The sequence below is a fragment of the Pseudophryne corroboree genome, chromosome 3 (assembly GCF_028390025.1).
Source record: "Pseudophryne corroboree isolate aPseCor3 chromosome 3, aPseCor3.hap2, whole genome shotgun sequence".
Taxonomy (NCBI): Eukaryota; Metazoa; Chordata; class Amphibia; order Anura; family Myobatrachidae; genus Pseudophryne; species Pseudophryne corroboree.
This window is the reverse complement of record NC_086446.1, coordinates 422,454,758-422,475,529: the sequence shown is the minus strand read 5'-3', so window position 1 is coordinate 422,475,529 and position 20,772 is coordinate 422,454,758. Positions and strand designations below refer to the sequence as shown.

General features: G+C 47.4%; 1 protein-coding gene across 1 annotated transcript in view; it reads left to right on the top strand.

Moving 5' to 3' along the window:
* PPP1R16B (protein phosphatase 1 regulatory subunit 16B) overlaps nt 1-20,772 on the top strand; it is a 146,446-nt gene that overhangs the window by 5,104 nt on the left and 120,570 nt on the right. The gene's annotated exons all lie outside the window — the stretch shown is intronic.

Genomic DNA, 20,772 nt, shown 5'->3' with positions numbered 1-20,772 from the left:
TGGGTTGAGCACCCGGTATTTCAACCACAGTAGCGAGCAGGGTTGAACTCTTGTTCAACCCGGCTCGCTGTGCGGTGTGAACGGGAGCCATGTCGATACGATCCGTTTCCCGTTCACCCTGTGTGGACGGGCGGCGCTTGGAGATTATGTGATCTCCAAGCACCGCCCCCACGTGTCAAAGCTGACGACACCAACCAGCAATATGCTGTGCTGCAGATAGCGGTGGCGGGGGGCCTGAGGCGGGTTGCATGCTGGGAGCTGCCGTGTCAGGCTCCCAGGTGCGACCCGCCTCAGGTGGACTGAAAGGGGTATAAGGTGTGTACTGATTAGGAATCAGTCACGTATGCACCAATGTTATTAGAGATTTATGTTTTGTGGATGGATGATAGATTTATGTTTTAGTCATAGTTCTGCTAGTCATAAGATTGAGAAGTGTAAAGGTTAGCAGCACTGTGTGGAATGGTTGGGGTGTGTATTTATTAGTACAGTAACACTGAGGTGAAGCAGGATCAGTACTGTGAGCGATAGGACTGAGTTATGTAGGATCAATGGTTAATATTTTTTTAATTGGTTAACAGACTTTACAAATTTAGCAAATCCCAATGAATAAAGCATCTATCAATTTTGATAAGCATTAGCATTGATTTATTTATTAATTTACAGATAATTCTAAAGCACACACACATATTCTGCAGCGCTTTTCACATCAGTCCCTGTCCTAGAGGATCTTACAATCCATGTTCCCTTCCACATGGACACACACTAGGATTTATTTTTTGTCAGAAGCCAGTGAACCTACCGGTATGTTTTTGGAATGTGGGAAGAAACCAGAGCAACCAGAGGAAACCCACGGAAGTACTGGGAGAACATACTGGCTTAACATATGAGCAATGACCAGGAATTGATTTCGATCTCAATGCTGCGCAGCATTAATGCTAACCACTACACAACCCGTGTTGCTGAAGCATTAATATAGCATATCTTTCGTTTTTATCAGTTTTTGTCCCAGTCTGTTTATTATTATTATTATTATTATTATTATTTAAAAAAAACGCACAAATAGTCCCCCACAGGAAAAAAAATAAAACACATTGACCATCACAGGAAAAAAAAATAAAACACACTGGCCATTGCCCCAGCCCCCCACAGACGTCTGCCCTGACCTGTCAGTAGCAGAAGGGAAGAGAAGGAAGAGCTTCCAGTCCCTTCATCATCCTTTGTGGTGGACACAACCTGCACTCATTAGCGGCTGCAACCTCAGTGGCTACCTCACTGCAGAGCACTGTGAGTGATGGTGTACGGTTGTCATTTTTCTGCCGAGTCACCGTAGGTCACAGTCCAGATCACATTTGAGCTGCCTGGAAGGCTGCCTGGGTACAAATTTAGCACTGACGGTGCAGAGAGTGGCTGGCACTGCGGTTGCCACCAGTCCCACGAGTCTTGATCGGTCCCAGGACTTCTATAACAACCGACTGATACCTACCTTGGTGCGGTGAATCTTATATTTAGAAGTACCTGCAGGATGCTGGCAAAGGTTCTTCAGGGTCGCCTGGACTGTGTCTTAAAGGCTTTGGTCCTGAAGGACCTTTGCCATCATCTGATGATCGTGGACCTCCTGGTGATTCTGGAGTTCTTGTGTTGCTTTTATAAATCACCCAGCTTTCATTGAACTCTGCTAAAGTTACCAAATGGGTACCTGGGTATCCAGATGATGGGTCGACATTTGAAAGGTTGACAAGCAGTAAGTCGACAACAAACAGTCGACATGCATATGACTGACATAGTCAAAAGGTCGACAGGTTGACATGAGTTTGTGTTTTGTTTTTTCCCCTTCAATTTTAGGACTTTTTAGGACTTTCATATTGTTTACCATCCACATGGACTACGATTGGGAATGGTAACCTTTCCCGAAGCCTGCTTGCCAAGCGAGGGGACGCGGTGCAATAATTGGGGATCCACTTGCTGAAAGGAAAATTTTGACCCCAAAAAACTCATGTCGACCATTTCCGCGCCAACGTGTCAACCTTTTAATCATGTCGACATTGTGCATGTCGACCATTTGGTGTCGATCTTTGACCATATTGACCCTTTAAACCACCTCCTTCCTGCATTTGCGATGTGATTACATCTGAGATGAACATTGCGACCATCGGTCAAGATGTTTATCTGCAACGGTAGGCTGTGTAAGCCTGAGGTTACTCAGACTTGCCTACGCAGGTGGCCTTGTGAGGCCAAGGAAACTGCATCCACGACGCAGTCCTTGGCCACTCCACTCCCGGAAGAAGGGGGCCCCACCCCTCCCTCCGAACGCCTCTGCCTGTCAATCAGGCAGAGGCGTTCGCATACCTGAAATCGCATCACAGGACACCACCATCGGGAAACTGCACAGAGGGTCGTGATTAAACATAGTATCTAAGGTTGAAAAAAGACAATTGTCCATCGAGTTCAACCTATTTGTGGTCTCCTATGAAGGATTATTTTGTATAAAATTTTGACTGATGTTGATGACTGCCATTACGTTTTACCCCTCTTTTTTTATAATAACCATAGTGTGTGACTATGCCCCTTAACCCTGGATATCCTTATCCATTAGGAGTTTATCTAACCCATTCTTAAAGGTGTTGACTGAGTCGGCCATTACAACTCCCTCAGGCAGGGAATTCCAAACACGTATCGTCCTTACCGTAAAAAAGCCTTTACGTCGTATTGTGCGGAATCTCCTCTCCTCTAACCTGAGCGAGTGTCCACGATTGCGATCCATATTGAATCACTTCTTAAGTCCATTCTCTAAAGTGCTGTCTGAATTATGTAAATGCAAAATATCCTTTTAGTAGTTTTACACATTGATCCTTTGGCGTGTTGAAATAATATTCTTTCACTGGTTTTATACATTGATTATTTGGAACGTATTGCACTACTATTTGTTTTCTCTTTTGTATATTCCTGATCTGGAAAGGGAGAAAGGACCATTCAGCAACCTGTTAACAGACAAGTGTTCGTTTCATTGATTACTATTCCCACTTTCTCTTATTTCCTCCTTCACATATTGTGGGACAGTGCAGCAGATGTATTAAGCCTGGAGAAGTGATAAAGCATTGATAAGTGGAAGGTGATCACGCACCAGCCAATCGGCTCCTAATTGTCATTTCTCTAACGTCCTAAGTGGATGCTGGGACGCCGTAAGGACCATGGGGAATAGCGGCTCCGCAGGAGACTGGGCACAACTAAAAGAAAGCTTTAGACTACTGGTGTGCACTGGCTCCTCCCACTATGACCCTCCTCCAGACCTCAGTTAGATTCTTGTGCCCGGCTGAGCTGGATGCACACTAGGGGCTCTCCTGAGCTCCTAGAAAGAAAGTATATTTAGGTTTTTTATTTTACAGTGAGATCTGCTGGCAACAGACTCACTGCAGCGAGGGACTAAGGGGAGTAGAAGCGAACCTACCTAACAGGTGGTAGTTTGGGCTTCTTAGGCTACTGGACACCATTAGCTCCAGAGGGATCGACCGCAGGACCCGACCTTGGTGTTCGTTCCCGGAGCCGCGCCGCCGGCCCCCTTACAGAGCCAGAAGCAAGAAGTGTTCCGGAAAATCGGCGGCAGAAGACTTCGGTCTTCAACAAGGTAGCGCACAGCACTGCAGCTGTGCGCCATTGTTCCTCATGCACACCTCACACTCCGGTCACTGATGGGTGCAGGGCGCTGGGGAAGGGGCGCCCTGAGGGCAATATAAGACACCTTGGCTGGCAAATCTACACCATATATAGTCAGGAAGGCTATATAGGTGTAAAAATACCCCTGCCAGAATTCCAGAAAAAGCAGGAGAAGTCCGCCGGAAAAGGGGCGGGGCCATCTCCCTCAGCACACTGGCGCCATTTTTCCCTCACAGCTCCGCTGGAAGGACGCTCCCTGGCTCTCCCCTGCAGTGTACAAGCTACAGAAGGGTAAAAAAGAGAGGGGGGGCACTAAATTTAGGCGCAGTATATATTATATAAGCAGCTATAAGGGAAAAACACTCATTTATAGTGGGATCCCTGTGTTATATAGCGCTCTGGTGTGTGCTGGCATACTCTCTCTCTGTCTCCCCAAAGGGCTTTGTGGGGTCCTGTCCTCTGTCAGAGCATTCCCTGTGTGTATGCGGTGTGTCGGTACGACTGTGTCGACATGTTTGATGAGGAGGCTTATGTGGAGGCGGAGCAGATGCCGATAAATGTGATGTCACCCCCTGCGGGGTCGACACCTGAGTGGATGGTGCTGTGGAAGGAATTACGCGACAGTGTCGACTCCTTGCATAAAAGGTTTGACGACATACCAAATGTGGGACAGCCGGCTTCTCAGCCTGTGCCTGCCCAGGCGTCTCAAAAGCCATCAGGGGCTCTAAAACGCCCGCTACCTCAGATGGCAGACACAGATGTCGACACGGATACTGACTCCAGTGTCGACGACGATGAGACTAATGTAACTTCCAGTAGGGCCACACGTTACATGATTGAGGCAATGAAAAATGTGTTGCACATTTCTGATGTTACCCCCGGTACCACAAAAAAGGGTATTATGTTTGGAGAGAAAAAACTACCAGTAGCTTTTCCTCCATCTGAAGAGTTAAATGAAGTGTGTGAAGAAGCGTGGGCTTCCCCTGATAAGAAACTGGTAATTTCTAAGAGGTTACTAATGGCGTACCCTTTCCCGCCAGAGGATAGGTCACGTTGGGAAACATCCCCTAGGGTGGATAAAGCGCTCACACGCTTGTCAAAGAAGGTGGCACTACCGTCTCCGTCTCCGGCCGCCCTGAAGGAATCTGCTGATAGAAAGCAGGAGGCTATCCTGAAGTCTATATATACACACACAGGTGTTATACTGAGACCAGCTATTGCTTCAGCATGGATGTGCAGTGCTGCAGCTGCGTGGTCAGATTCCCTGTCGGAAAATATTGATACCCTAGACAGGGACACTATATTGCTAACCGTAGAGCATATTAAAGACGCACTTTTATACATGAGGGATGCACAGAGGGATATTTGCCGGCTGGCATCTAAAATAAGCGCAATGTCCATTTCTGCCAGGAGAGAGTTATGGACTCGGCAGTGGACAGGAGTTGCAGATTCTAAAAGGCACATGGAAGTTCTGCCTTATAAGGGTGAGGAGTTGTTCGGGGATGGTCTCTCGGACCTCGTTTCCACAGCAACAGCTGGGAAGTCTACATTTTTACCCCATGTTCCCTCACAGCCAAAGAAAGCACCGTATTATCAGGTACAGTCCTTTCGGCCCAATAGGGGCAAGCGGGTTAGGGGCGCGTTCTTTCTGCCCATAGGCAGAGGTAGAGGGAAAAAGCTGCAGCATACAGCCAGTTCCCAGGAGCAAAAGTCCTCCCCCGCTTCCTCTAAGTCCACAGCATGACGCTGGGGCTCCACAGGCGGAGCCAGGTACGGTGGGGGCCCGTCTCAAATATTTCAGCAATCAGTGGGCTTGCTCACGGGTGGATCCCTGGATCCTTCAAGTGGTATCTCAGGGGTACAAGCTGGAATTCGAGACGTCTCCCCCCCGCCGTTTCCTCAAATCTGCCTTACCAACCACTCCCTCAGGCAGGGAGGCAGTGTTACAGGCAATTCACAAGCTGTATTCACAACAGGTGATAGTAAAGGTGCCCCTACTTCAACAAGGACGGGGTTACTATTCCACAATGTTTGTGGTACCGAAACCGGACGGTTCGGTGAGACCCATTTTAAATTTGAAATCCTTGAACACATATATAAAAAAATTCAAGTTCAAGATGGAATCGCTCAGGGCGGTTATTGCAAGCCTGGACGAGGGGGATTACATGGTATCACTGGACATCAAGGATGCTTACCTGCATGTCCCCATTTACCATCCTCACCAGGAGTACCTCAGATTTGTGGTACAGGATTGTCATTACCAATTCCAGACGTTGCCGTTCGGTCTATCCACGGCTCCGAGGGTCTTTACCAAGGTAACGGCCGAAATGATGATACTCCTTCGAAAGAAGGGAGTTTTAATTATCCCGTACTTGGACGATCTCCTGATAAAGGCGAGGTCCAGGGAGCAGTTGTTGGTCGGGGTAGCACTATCTCGGGAGGTGCTACAACAGCACGGCTGGATTCTAAATATTCCAAAGTCACAGCTGATCCCTACGACACGTCTACTGTTCCTGGGGATGGTTCTGAACACAGAACAGAAAAAAGTGTTTCTCCCGGAGGAGAAGGCCAAGGAGCTGTCATCTCTAGTCAGAGGCCTTCTAAAACCAAAACAGGTGTCGGTGCATCACTGCACGCGGATCCTGGGAAAGATGGTAGCTTCCTACGAAGCAATTCCATTCGGCAGGTTCCATGCAAGAACTTTTCAGTGGGACCTGTTGGACAAGTGGTCCAGATCGCATCTTCAGATGCATCGGCTGATAACCCTGTCTCCAAGGACCAGGGTGTCTCTGCTGTGGTGGCTGCAGAGTGCTCATCTTCAAGAGGGCCGCAGATTCGGCATACAGGACTGGGTCCTGGTGACAACGGATGCCAGCCTTCGAGTCTGGGGGGCAGTCACACAGGGAAGAAACTTCCAAGGACTATGGTCAAGTCAGGAGACTTCCCTGCACATAAATATTCTGGAGCTGAGGGCCATTTACAATGCCCTAAGTCAGGCAAAACCCCTGCTTCAAAACCAGCCGGTACTGATCCAGTCAGACAACATCACGGCGGTCGCCCATGTAAACCGACAGGGCGGCACGAGAAGCAGGACGGCGATGGCAGAAGCCACAAGGATTCTCCGATGGGCGGAAAATCACGTGTTAGCACTATCAGCAGTGTTCATTCCGGGAGTGGACAACTGGGAAGCAGACTTCCTCAGCAGGCACGACCTCCACCCGGGAGAGTGGGGACTTCATCCAGAAGTCTTCCAACTGATTGTAAACCGTTGGGAAAGGCCACAGGTGGACATGATGGTGTCCCGCCTAAACAAAAAGCTAGAAAGATATTGCGCCAGGTCGAGAGACCCTCAGGCGATAGCTGTGGACGCTCTAGTGACACCGTGGGTGTACCGGTCGGTTTATGTGTTCCCTCCTCTTCCTCTCATACCAAAGGTACTGAGGATAATAAGGAGAAGAGGAGTAAGAACTATACTCATTGTTCCGGATTGGCCAAGAAGAGCTTGGTACCCGGAACTTCAAGAAATGATGTCCGAGGACCCATGGCCTCTGCCGCTCAGACAGGACCTGCTGCAGCAGGGGCCCTGTCTGTTCCAAGACTTACCGCGGCTGCGTTTGACGGCATGGCGGTTGAACACCGGATCCTGAAGGAAAAGGGTATTCCGGAGGAAGTTATTCCTACGCTGATTAAAGCTAGGAAAGAAGTAACCGCAAATCATTATCACCGCATATGGCGAAAATATGTTGCGTGGTGTGAGGCCAGGAAGGCCCCAACGGAGGAATTTCAGCTGGGCCGTTTCCTGCACTTCCTACAGTCAGGGGTGACTATGGGCCTAAAATTGGGTTCCATTAAGGTCCAGATTTCGGCTCTATCGATTTTCTTCCAGAGAGAACTGGCTTCACTACCTGAAGTTCAGACTTTTGTTAAGGGAGTGCTGCATATTCAGCCCCCTTTTGTGCCTCCAGTGCCACCTTGGGATCTCAACGTGGTGTTGGATTTCCTAAAGTCACATTGGTTTGAGCCACTTAAAACCGTGGAATTGAAATATCTCACGTGGAAAGTGGTCATGTTGTTGGCCTTGGCTTCGGCCAGGCGTGTGTCAGAATTGGCGGCTTTGTCATGTAAAAGCCCTTATCTGATTTTCCATATGGATAGGGCAGAATTGAGGACTCGTCCCCAGTTTCTTCCTAAAGTGGTATCAGCTTTTCATCTGAACCAACCTATCGTGGTGCCTGCGGCTACTACAGACTTGGAGGCTTCCAAGTTGTTGGACGTAGTCAGGGCCCTGAAAATCTATGTTTCCAGGACAGCTGGAGTCAGAAAGACTGACTCGCTATTTATCCTGTATGTGCCCAACAAGTTGGGTGCACCTGCTTCAAAGCAGACTATTGCTCGCTGGATCTGTAGTACGATTCAGCTTGCACATTCTGCGGCTGGACTGCCGCATCCTAAATCAGTAAAACCCCATTCCACGAGGAAGGTGGGCTCTTCTTGGGCGGCTGCCCGAGGGGTCTCGGCTCTACAACTTTGCCGAGCAGCTACTTGGTCGGGGTCAAACACGTTTGCTAAATTCTACAAGTTTGACACCCTGGCTGAGGAGGACCTAGAGTTTGCCCATTCGGTGCTGCAGAGTCATCCGCACTCTCCCGCCCGTTTGGGAGCTTTGGTATAATCCCCATGGTCCTTACGGAGTCCCAGCATCCACTTAGGACGTTAGAGAAAATAAGAATTTACTCACCGGTAATTCTATTTCTCGTAGTCCGTAGTGGATGCTGGGCGCCCATCCCAAGTGCGGATTGTCTGCAATACTTGTATATAGTTATTGCCTAACTAAAGGGTTATTGTTGAGCCATCTGTTGAGAGGCTCAGTTGTTATCATACTGTTAACTGGGTATTGTATCACGAGTTATACGGTGTGATTGGTGTGGCTGGTATGAGTCTTACCCGGGATTCAAAATCCTTCCTTATTGTGTCAGCTCTTCCGGGCACAGTATCCTAACTGAGGTCTGGAGGAGGGTCATAGTGGGAGGAGCCAGTGCACACCAGTAGTCTAAAGCTTTCTTTTAGTTGTGCCCAGTCTCCTGCGGAGCCGCTATTCCCCATGGTCCTTACGGAGTCCCAGCATCCACTACGGACTACGAGAAATAGAATTACCGGTGAGTAAATTCTTATTTTCTCAAACCTGTAATGATTGGCTGGGGGCGTTATCACCTTCCATTTATCACTGCTTTATCACTTCTCCAGGCTTAATACATCTGCCCCAATGTTAGGAAGCGCCATCTTCCAACACCATTCTTAATATGCCCTTGTATCCTTTGGGGTCACGGGGATAGACCCTGAGTGTTGCCAGAGGCTGCCCTCTTATACACATTTACTTGAAGCACCTTATTTTCTCATTTCTCTTAGTATCAATGTAAATATAAATCAGTGGTTCCCAAACTTTCTAGAATCACGGTGCCCTATAGTATCAACATTTTTTTTCACAGCATCGGTAGGCCACACGATTCTTATTGAGAAATGTAAAAATATATATAATTAAGTAACTTGTGCTTAGGTTCATTTAAGTGGTGGTGAACAGGGTTGTGCTTCTGTTTGTTTACATATGTTAGCAGCCGCCAGCACTGGTTTCGCCTATCAGATTAACCATAAATAATTTGATTTGGTGCTGGACCACCAACCAATGGCACCTCTGCATGTACCCCAGGGAACCACATCTCCCAGTTTGGGAACCACTGCTGTAAATGATTGATGATTGTGGTGTGCTTGGATCAGTGTGGTAAATGATAGTGTTTAAGGTGCGTATCATCAATGCCCATACTTACCAACTCTCCCTGAATGTCAGGGAGACTCCCTGATTGTACCTTACTACCATTATGTAGCTGATATTTCTGCTGCGGGGTACACTGGGCTCCACAAGGATTAACATCGGGGTGTAGAGTAGGATCTTGATCCGAGGTACCAACAGGCTCAAAGCTTTTGACTGTTCCCAAGATGCACAGCGCCGCCTCCTCTATAATCCCGCCCCCATGCACAGGAGCTCAGTTTGTAAGTTGGTGCCATGCAGTATGTAGGCACTTAACAGGAGGGCTGCCTGAGGCAGTCCATTGATAGCTTAGATGACTGAAAGAAGAAGATTTTTCTACAAAAGACTTCAAGGGCTGCAGCAGGCAAAGTCACACAGACTTTTCTGTTTGCAGCTCCCTCACCCCCAGCGGCGCTGTATACTCCCGCGCCCTGGTTGCAGGGTCACTGCAGCGGAGGCGCCGGTTCCTTCTAAACGTGAGTCACACACACGCCGCCGTCCTCCCGGATCGTGGGGCCGCAGCTACGGGGGAGGTAAGGGGTTTCACTAGCCACCAGGGACACTCATGGGCACAGGTCTGGGGGGATTTTATTTGTACAAATACTACGTTTTAAGATGCCCGCAGCGCCCGGTGGGGATGCCAGCAGGGGGAGCAGGTCGGGCCTGTGGCCCCTCCCCCCAGCCCCAGGGTGCTATTTCTATGAATGTTCCCGCCCTGGAGCTGCTTTCCTCTCCTCCACTCCCGACCAGCGGCCATCACAGATAAGCTGAGCTGTTCCTGGGACTGCTGGGGCAAATCCTCCTCTGTAGAATCGCCTGATTGCCAGTGCTGTGTTTCCTACAGGACACTTAAGTATTCTACCTGTCACTGGGACAGTGTTAGTTAAGAAAGAGTGCATACATTCAGGGTTGTGTGGTACAAACGCCCTGTGATATACATCCAGTCTTTACTGTGTTGGTTATATTTATTGTTTACACATATAGCCATACTGAGTATTACTTTGTATTGCTGGTCCAGTGTAGTTTTATGGTGCATAATTTCTGCATGGTACGCTTGTGACTATATATGTGTGTGTGCATGTAGCTGCTGCGTGGTATTTCACTCAGCGTGCTACTCCTATATTGCTAAACCTGAGGGGGCTAAGTGTATCTGGTGTCTTTTTGTTTAATATAGGATTGTATCACAAGATATACCTGCTGTGTATTGTTGCTTGTGATTTATAGTCACCATATACGTTTATATCTCTTGAACTCCCGGTCTGTGCTGTCATAGTCGCAATTCACAGGTGCTCTTGCTAGGTATATTGCTGCTACAACTTGTACCAGGTTGCCCGATATTGTGTACATCGTTATGTCTGCTACATGTGGCAACGATGCTGGGGCTTCTCCCACATTGCGTGGTAGTGAGGCCGCGGAGGTAATGGAGGATAATATGGCAGCTGAGAGTTCAGGTTCAGGGGGTTCTTTACCCCCCAGTGGGTTGGTAGCACCTGGGGCTTCACAGGACCCACCTTGGGCTACATTTTCCACGCTGTTAAACACGCTTATAACTAAATTGGCGCCCCCTGTGGGACCACCTGTGCCACTGCAGCAGTTTATGGTCCCTGCTATTAATCTGCCATGGGCAGTTCAAATCTCCACTCAAATCTCCGACTTCTAGGTTTTGCCCAGGAATGGTTGATGACCACTTCAGATACCTGGGTGAGGGAAGTTGTCGCTCGAAGTTACGCCATACCCTTCAAGAATCGTCCCCCTCATCAATTTTGCCTGACAGATGTGCCTCTGGATCCGGCAAAAGCAAACACTTTGCACTCGGTGGTACATTCCCTCCTGACCACAGGAGTGGTAGTACAGGTGCCTCTGGCTCAGAGAGGCAAGGGGGTACTATTCACCGCTGTTCCTAGTCCTGAAACCAAATGGGTCCTCGCGGCCCATTCTCAATCTGATATCCTCGAACAAGCATGTGTGGGTCTCCAAGTTTCGTATGGAAACGCTGCGCTCTATTGTTCTGGCCTTGGAGCCTGGGGACTGTATGGTCTCCCTGGACATACAGGATGCCTACCTACATATTCCTATTGCGGTATCTCATCAGCAGTACCTGAGGTTTGCGGTGGGCAACCTTCATTACCAATTTCAGGCGTTACCCTTTGGTTTGACAACGGCTCCCCGAGTTTTCACCAAAGTTATGGTGGTCATGACGGCTACACTCCGCCATCAAGGGGTCAGGATCCTACCGTACTTGGACGATTTGTTGATCCTGGCAAATTCCCCAGAACTTCTCCTGTGTCATTTCGATCTGACGGTCCAGTGCATGAAAGCCCACGGGTGGCTGATCAACTGGAAGAAATCCTCCCTGGTTCCTGCTCGGAGCATGATACATCTGGGAGCGTTATTGGACACTCACAACCAACAGTTGTTCCTGTCTCAGGAGAAAGTCCTGAAGCTTCAGGACAGGATACGATGCTTCCTATCTCGTCCGCAAGTGTCGATACATTCGGCAATGCAAGTGCTGGGTCTCATGGTGTCTGCTTTCGACATGGTGGAGTATGCTCAATTCCACTCTCGCCCTCTGCAGAAGTTAATTCTGACCAAGTGGGACGGCCTGCCTCACCGGATCAGATCTCTCATGATCTTATTGTCTCCGGAGGTCCGCCTGTCACTGAGCTGGTGGCTTCAGGACCAACAATTGAGCAGGGGCCGTCCCTTCTGGATATCCAACTGGGTCCTTCTGCTGATGGATGCCAGTCTAAGAGGTTGGGGCACGGTGTTGGAACAACACTCTCTTCAGGGTCGGTGGACCAAGGAGGAGTCTCTGATCCCGATCAATATTCTGGAACTGTGGGCAGTGTTCAACGCGTTGACAATGGCCCAGCATCTAATACAGAACAGACCTGTTCAAGTGCAGTCGGACAATGCCACCACGGTGGCGTACATAAATCATCAGGGCGGCACTTGAAGCCGCATGGCAATGAGGGAAGTATCACGGATTCTTCAGTGGGCGGAGCGCCATCTGCCGGTCATATCCGCAGTGTTCATTCCGGGCACCCTGAACTGGGAAGCGGACTATCTCAGTCGTCAAGACGTACACGCGGGAGAGTGGAGCCTCCATCCGGAGGTGTTTCAACTTCTAGGGGACACGTGGGGTCTTCTAGATGTGGATCTGATGGCATCTCGACACAATCACAAGGTTCCAGTCTTCGGAGCAAGGACAAGGGATCCTCAAGCTGCATTCGTGGACGCTCTGGCAATTCCATGGAACTTTCAGCTACCGTATGTGTTCCCTCCGGTGTCACTCCTGCCCAGAGTAATACGGAAGTTCAAGCAAGAAGAAGGAAACCTGCTTCTGGTCGCTCCAGCGTGACCCAGACGGCACTGGTTCTCCGATCTACTGGGTCTCTCGTGGGATCGTCCCCTTCTACTTCCGCAATGACCACACCACCTCGTTCAGGGCCCTTGTGTTTACCAGGACTTGGCCCGTTTGGCTTTGACGGCATGGCTCTTGAAGCTTCCGTCCTGAGGGCCAAGGGTTTTTCTGAGGTGGTCGTTCAAACTATGTTGAAGGCCCGTAAGCCGGCTTCTGCTCAGATCTACCATAGGATCTGGAATGCTTACTTTACTTGGTGTGCGTCTCACAATCATGACGTTTTCAAGTTTAGTACGGCCATACTATTGGCCTTTCTACAACAGGGCCTGGACTTAGGCCTGCGTCTGGCCTCCCTCAAGGTTCACATCTCTGCCTCGTCGGTTTGGTTTCAGAGAAAAATTGCTACCCTACTTGATGTTTTATACATTCACTCAGGGTGTGTTGCGGATTCAGCCTCCTTATGTACCACCTTTGGCCCCTTGGGACTTGTCGTGGTTTTGGAGGCCTTGCAAGAGTCTCCATTTGAGCCTCTTGCCTCTGCTGACCTTAAGTGGCTTTCCATTAAGGTCCTGTTCTTGCTGGCGATTGCTTAAGCTAGAAGGGTCTCGTACTTTGGTGCCTTATCCTGTAAGTCTCCCTATTTGATTTTTCACCATGACCGGGCGGTTCTTAGAACGCGGCCAGGTTATTTACCTAAGGTGGTGTCTTCCTTCCACCTTAACCAGGAAATTGTGGTTCCGGCCTTTAATTCTCCTGGGTTGTCTTCCAAAAAACGGTCTTTGGATGTGGTACGGGCTCTCCGTATCTATGTGAAGAGAACTTCCTCCATTAGGAAATCTGATTCTCTTTTTGTATTGTTTGGTTTTCACAAACGTGGCTGGCCTGCTTCCAAGCAGACACTGGCCAGATGGATTACAATGGTGATTGCGCATGCTTATGTACAGGCTGGTCGTCCGGTTCCTGTTACCATTAAAGCCCATTCTACTCGGTCGGTTGGACCTTCTTGGGTTGCCCACTGTGGTGCGACCCTTGAACAATTGTGCAAGGCGGCAACGTGGTCCTCAGGGAACACGTTTATAAGGTTCTATGCCTTCTATACCGCCGCTTCCCAGGATGCTTCCTTTGGACGCCGGGTTCTTGTGCCCGCTACAGTGCGTCCCCTCCCATAAGGAACTGCTTTAGGACATCCCCGATGTTAATCCTTGTGGAGCCCAGTGTACCCCGCAGCAGAAAACGAGATTTATGGTAAGAACTTACCGTTGTTAAATCTCTTTCTGCGAGGTACACTGGGCTCCACAAGGATTAACATTGGAGTGTAGAGTAGGATCTTGAACCGAGGCACCAACAGGCTGAGGGGGAGTGGGAGTATCCCATATCCAAATATTCCGAAATACGGAATATTCCGAAATACAGAATTTTTTGATAGAGACTGAGATAGTGAAACCTTTTGTTTTCTGATGGCTCAATGTACACAAACTTTGTTTAATACACAAGGTTATTAAAACTATTGTATTAAATGACCTTCAGGTTGCATGTATAAGGTTTATATGAAACATAAATGAATTGTGTGTATGTACACAAACTTTTGTTTCATGCACAAAGTTATTAAAAATATTGGCTAAAATTACCTTCAGGCTGTGTGTATAAGGTGTATATGAAAGATAAATGCATTCTGTGCTTAGACTTAGGTCCCATTGCCATGATATCTCATTATGTTATGCAATTATTCCAAAATACGGAAAAATCCGATATCCAAAATACTTCTGGTCCCAAGCATTTTGGATATGGGATACTCAACCTAATATATATATATATATATATATATATATTTAAAATGCTGTATGCTCGGCACTCACTCTGAAAAGATGGTGTATGCTGCGGTGCCCTCCTGGAGGCGAAGACCTCTAATGCACGGATAGGGGAGGGAGGCGGCACTCAAACAGGCTTGTATTGCAGTATAAAAAGGTCAATTTATTCCGACATGTTTCGGGGTAATCACCCCGTCCTCAGGGTCATCATGATGACCCTGAGGACGGGGTGATTACCCCGAAACATGTCGGAATAAATTGACCTTTTCATACTGCAATACAAGCCTGTTTGAGTGCCGCCTTCCTCCCCTATCCGTATATCTATCTATCTATCTATCTATCTATATATATATATATATATATATATATATATATCATATATATATATATCATATATATATATATATATATATATATATATATTTATTATATGCTGTTAAATTGTATTAAGTACATAATCGGTGATACAGCGCTTCACTTTTTCCACATTTTGTTATGTTACAGCCTTATTCCAAACTGGAATAAATAAATTTTTTCCCTCAAAATTCTACAGACAATACCCCATAATGACAACGTGGTAATGAGCGGTGCCTGGTTTCCTCCTAACATGACGCCTGGCATTCACACCAAAGAATTCAATCTTAGTTGCGAACACGAAAACCGCGTGGTATAAATTTTTGTCTGTGATAGTCGGATAGTGTAGATCCGTGTAGTAAATAGTCAGTTTCACGTTTACGCATTCTTAGCAATTGTTGATATAATTCTTCCACAGTATCAAGTGCTTCTGGAACAATGGGGGTCATTCCGAGTTGTTCGCTCGTTGCCGATTTTCGCAACGGAGCGATTAAGGCAAAAATGCGCATGCGCTAAGTATTTTAGCACAAAACTTAGTAGATTTACTCACGTCCGAACAAAGAATTTTCATCGTTGAAGTGATCGGAGTGTGATTGACAGGAAGTGGGTGTTTCTGGGCGGAAACTGACCGTTTTCTGGGAGTGTGCGGAAAAACACAGGCATGCCAGGATAAAACGCGGGAGTGTCTGGAGAAACGGGGGAGTGGCTGACCGAACGCAGGGCATGTTTGTGACGTCAAACCAGGAATGAAACGGGCTGAGCTGATCGCAGTGTAGTAGTAAGTCTCGAGCTACTCAGAAACTGCTAAGAATTTTCTATTCGCAATTCTGCTAAGCTAAGATACACTCCCAGAGGGCGGCGGCCTAGCGTGTGCAATGCTGCTAAAATCTGCTAGCGAGCGAACAACTCGGAATGACCCCCAATATCCTCAGCGAACAAGATACATTCAGCTTGCGCTTTGCTAAACCTCAGGGTGTCCCCCGGTTGTAAACATAAAGCTGCAAATGCAGCCATATCACCACCACCATGTTTAGTGCTTTCCATTGTGAATATAGGCCCTCATTCCGAGTTGTTCGCTCGCAAGCTGCTTTTAGCAGCTTTGCACACGCTAAGCCGCCGCCTACTGGGAGTGAATCTTAGCTTAGCAAAATTGCGAACGAAAGATACGCAATATTGCGAAAAGACTTCTCTGTGCAGTTTCTGAGTAGCTCAAGACTTACTCTTCCAGTGCGATCAGTTTAGTGCTTGTCGTTCCTGGTTTGACGTCACAAACACACCCAGCGTTCGCCCAGACACTCCTCCGTTTCTCCAGCCACTCCCGCGTTTTTCCCAGAAACGGCAGCGTTTTTTCACACACTCCCATAAAACGGCCAGTTTCCGCCCAGAAACACCCACTTCCTGTCAATCACACAACGATCACCAGAACGAAGAAAAAACCTCGTAATGTCGTGAGTAAAATACCAAACTTCTTAGCAAAATTACTTGGCGCAGTCGCAGTGTGAACATTGCGCATGCGCAATTAGCGGAAAATCGCTGCGATGCGAAGAAAATTACCGAGCGAACAACTCGGAATGAGGGCCATAGTGCAATATTCCGAGCCTTATATCAGTATAGAAGGCGTAAAAGATTGTAGGTGCCTTGATACTATGGGGAAGCTCCCCACCAATGCAGATATGTATACACAATCCGGCACCCAGATCATTATAGCAAATACCTTTGTGCCTTTGCTACAAAATGCTGTCACAATAACGTCAAGAACGAGAGTTCAAAACACAGCACGGCACTCCAGAATTTTTCAAATGATTATATTGATAAAAAACTATATCTCTCACCCATATTGGCAAACAAATGCACCACCATGTCAATGCGGCATTTCGGAGTCGCGGTGGACCCCTTCCTCAGGACAATTGGCGGGTGGGGAACACACAGACAAATGGTCCCTCTTACCTTATAAAGCTTAAACACACTGAGTAAGAAAGTCCGCGCTGGGAGTCAGGAGTGCGTGGCCGCGGACCCGGAAGTTGCGTGTGGATGACATCCCAGCACCAAGCCGGTTGTCAACTCACCCGGAGATAACCAAGACAATAACCAAGCGCGTCAAGTATATAGCGTTAATACAAAAACTGGCAATGTATAGAATCCCATGACTACAACATAGAAATTGACATGGTGGTGCATTTGTTTGCCAATATTTGTGAGAGATATCATTTTTTTTATCAATGTAATAATTCGAAAAATTCATGAGTGCCATGCTGTGTTTTGAACTCGAATTCTTTACATTATTGTGACATATATATGTGTGTGTGTGTGTGTGTGTGTATTTGTGAGAACGTGGACATTTATGTATTTATTTATTTATTAACAGTTTCTTATATAGCACAGAAAATTCCGCTGCGTTTTACAATTGGACACAATGATACAACAAAACTGGGTAATAAACAAAAAGTCAGAGGTAGGTAGGCCCTGCTCACAAGCTTACAATCCATAGGGAAATAGGCATTGATACACAAGGAAAGACATTATATATTGCATATTTGTCCACCGAATTGCAAAGGTTCTAGGTGGGATGCATGATATCACATCACAGCAATGATGAACCCTGGTCAGAAAGAAGAGAAAGTGGAGGATATGTGCGGACTGTACAGTGGGGATATAATCGGATAGGAAAGCTTATGAAGGTTGAGTGAGCGGTTCTGAAATGTGGTAAGCTAGCCTGAAGAGGTGAGTTTTCAGGGAATGTTTGGAGACTAGGGGAGAGGCTTATTGTGCGTGGTAGGGCATTCCACAGAGTGGGTGCAGCCCGAAGAAGTCCTGCAATCGTGCATGAGAGCAAGTAATGAGTGTGGATGAGAGACATAGATCTTGTGAAGATCGGAGAGGTTGGGTTGGGAGATATTTTGAGATGAGCGAAGAGATGTCCATTGGTGTAGTATGGTTAATGGCCTTATGTGTGAGTAAAAGTAATTTATATTGAATACGGTAGAATACAGGTAACCAATGGAGGGACTGACAGAGTGGATCTGTAGACAATGAACGTCTAGCAAGAAAGATTAGCCTCGCAGATGCATTCAGAATAGATTGTAGTGGTGAGAGTCTCTTTTTGGTAAGACCAATAAGAAGACTAATGCAATAATCAATGCGGGAGATAATGGGGGTAATTCCAAGTTGATCGCAGCAGGAAATTTTTTAGCAGTTGGGCAAAACCATGTGCACTGCAGGGGAGGCAGATATAACATGTGCAGACAGAGTTAGATTTGGGTGGGTTATTTTGTTTTTGTGCAGGGTAAATACTGGCTGCTTTATTTTTACACTGCAATTTAGATTGCAGATTGAACACACCACACCCAAATCTAACTCTCTCTGCACATGTTATATCTGCCTCCCCTGCAGTGCACATGGGCCCTCATTCCGAGTTGTTCGCTCGCAAGCGGATTTTAGCAGATTTGCTCATGCTAAGCCGCCGCCTACTGGGAGTGAATCTTAGCATCTTAAAATTGCGAACGATGTATTCGCAATATTGCGATTACACACCTCGTAGCAGTTTCTGAGTAGCTCCAGACTTACTCGGCATCTGCGATCATTTCACTGCTTGTCGTTCCTGGTTTGACGTCACAAACACACCCAGCGTTCGCCCAGACACTCCTCCGTTTCTCCGGCCACTCCTGCGTTTTTCCGGAAACGGTAGCGTTTTTTCCCACACGCCCATAAAACGGCCAGTTTCCGCCCAGTAACACCCATTTCCTGTCAATCACATTACGATCGCCAGAACGATGAATAAGCCGTGAGTAAAATTCCTAACTGCATAGCAAATTTACTTGGCGCAGTCGCAGTGCGGACATTGCGCATGCGCATTAAGCGGAAAATCGCTGCGATGCGAAGATTTTTACCGAGCGAACAACTCGGAATGAGGGCCATGGTTTTGCCCAACTGCTAAAAAATTTCCTGCTGCGATCAACTTGGAATTACCCCCAATGAGAGCATGGATTATAGTTTTTGCAGTGTCTTGTGTAAGGTATGGTCGTATTTTGGATATTTTTTTTAGATGCATGTAACATGATCTTGAGACAGATTGAATGTGGGGAGCAAAGGACAGTTCCGAGTCAAGTATGACACATAGGCAGCGAGCTTGTGGGGTAGGATTGATTGTTGAGTTCTCAACAGTGATAGAGATATCAGGTTGGTAACTACTATTGGCCGGTGGAAATATAAGTAGCTCTGTTTTGGAAATATTAAGTTTGAGGTGGCGAGATGACATCCAAGATGAAACAGCAGAAAGGCATTCAGTGATCCTGACCAATACAGACGGTGACAAATCTGGGGAGGATAGGTAGATTTGAGTATCATCTGCGTATAGATGATACTGAAATCCAAAAGAGCTGATTAGTTTACCAAGAGATGAGGTATAGATTGAGAAAAGCAGAGGACCTAAGACTGAGCCCTGCGGTACTCCAACTGAAAGAGGTAGTGAAGAGGAGGTAGATTCAGAGAAGCGAACACTGAAGGAGCGATTAGGTAGGATAGGAACCAAGAGAGGACTGTGTCTTTAAGATCTAGGGATTGTAGTGTTTGTATGAGAAGAAAATGTTCAACAGTGTCAAAAGCAGCAGAGAGATCTAGAAGAATAAGAAGTGAGTAATGGGCATTGGACTTTGCAGTGACTAGATAATTCACTACTTTAGTCAGTGCTGTCTCTGTGGAGTGCTGGGAATGAAAGCCTGACTGAAGTGGGTCAAATAAATTGTGTGTTTTAAGAAAGTGTGGCGGTCATTCCGAGTTGATCGCTAGCTGCCGTTGTTTGCAGCGCAGCGATCAGTGAAAAAAAGGCTAATCTGCGTATGCACCGCAATGCGCACGCGCGACGTACGGGTACAAAGAGCATTGTGGTTTTGCACAGGTTCTAGCAAAGCTTTCAGTCGCACTGCCGAACGCAGGAAGATTGGCATGAAGTGGGCGTTTCTGGGTGGCAACTGACCATTTTCAGGGAGTGCTTAGAAAAACGTAGGTGTGTCAGGAAAAACGCAGGCGTGGTTGGGCGAATGCTGGGCGGGTGTGTGACATCAAAAGCCGTCCCTCCGTCATTAGAATCAACGCACACGAAGAGTAACTACAGGGCTGGTCTTGTTTTGCACAAAAAGATTTTGCTGGCGCACTGCTGCACAAGCGTTCGCACTTCTGCAAAGCGAAAATACACTCCCCGGTGGGCGGCGACAATGCGTTTGCACGGCTGCTAAAAACAGCTAGCGAGCAATCAACTTGTAATGACCCCCTGTGTGAGGCGAGTGTAGGCAAGTCTCTCAAGTAGCTTGGAGAGGCATGGCAGCGGAGAGATGGGACCGTAGTTTGAGAGAGTGTTAGGGTCAGAATTTTTTTTTTCAGAATGGGAGTAATCACTCCATGCTTGTACAGAGAAGGAAAGATACCAGTAGAGAGAGAGAGAGAGATTACAGATGTTAGTTAAGGTTGGGATGAGCACAGGAGACAGAGATTTACTTACTTGTGAGGGTATAGGTTCAATGACATGGACTTATGTCGACATTGAACCTATCAACCTGTTCATAATGTCGATATTAACCATGTCTACATTCAGCATTTCCGCACTGATGTACTGTCGGTATGGTTGACGTGTCACAGTGTATTTTTAATGTGAGTGTTTCCTTATCCTAGCCCTAACAGTGGTCCTGACTCAGTGATGTGCGCTAATGCATTCGCAGCCTGAGACACCTACCGGCGGCGCCACATATCCCAGTACCTGAGTTCACACACACACACTGTGGCCCCGCAGATCCCAGCCC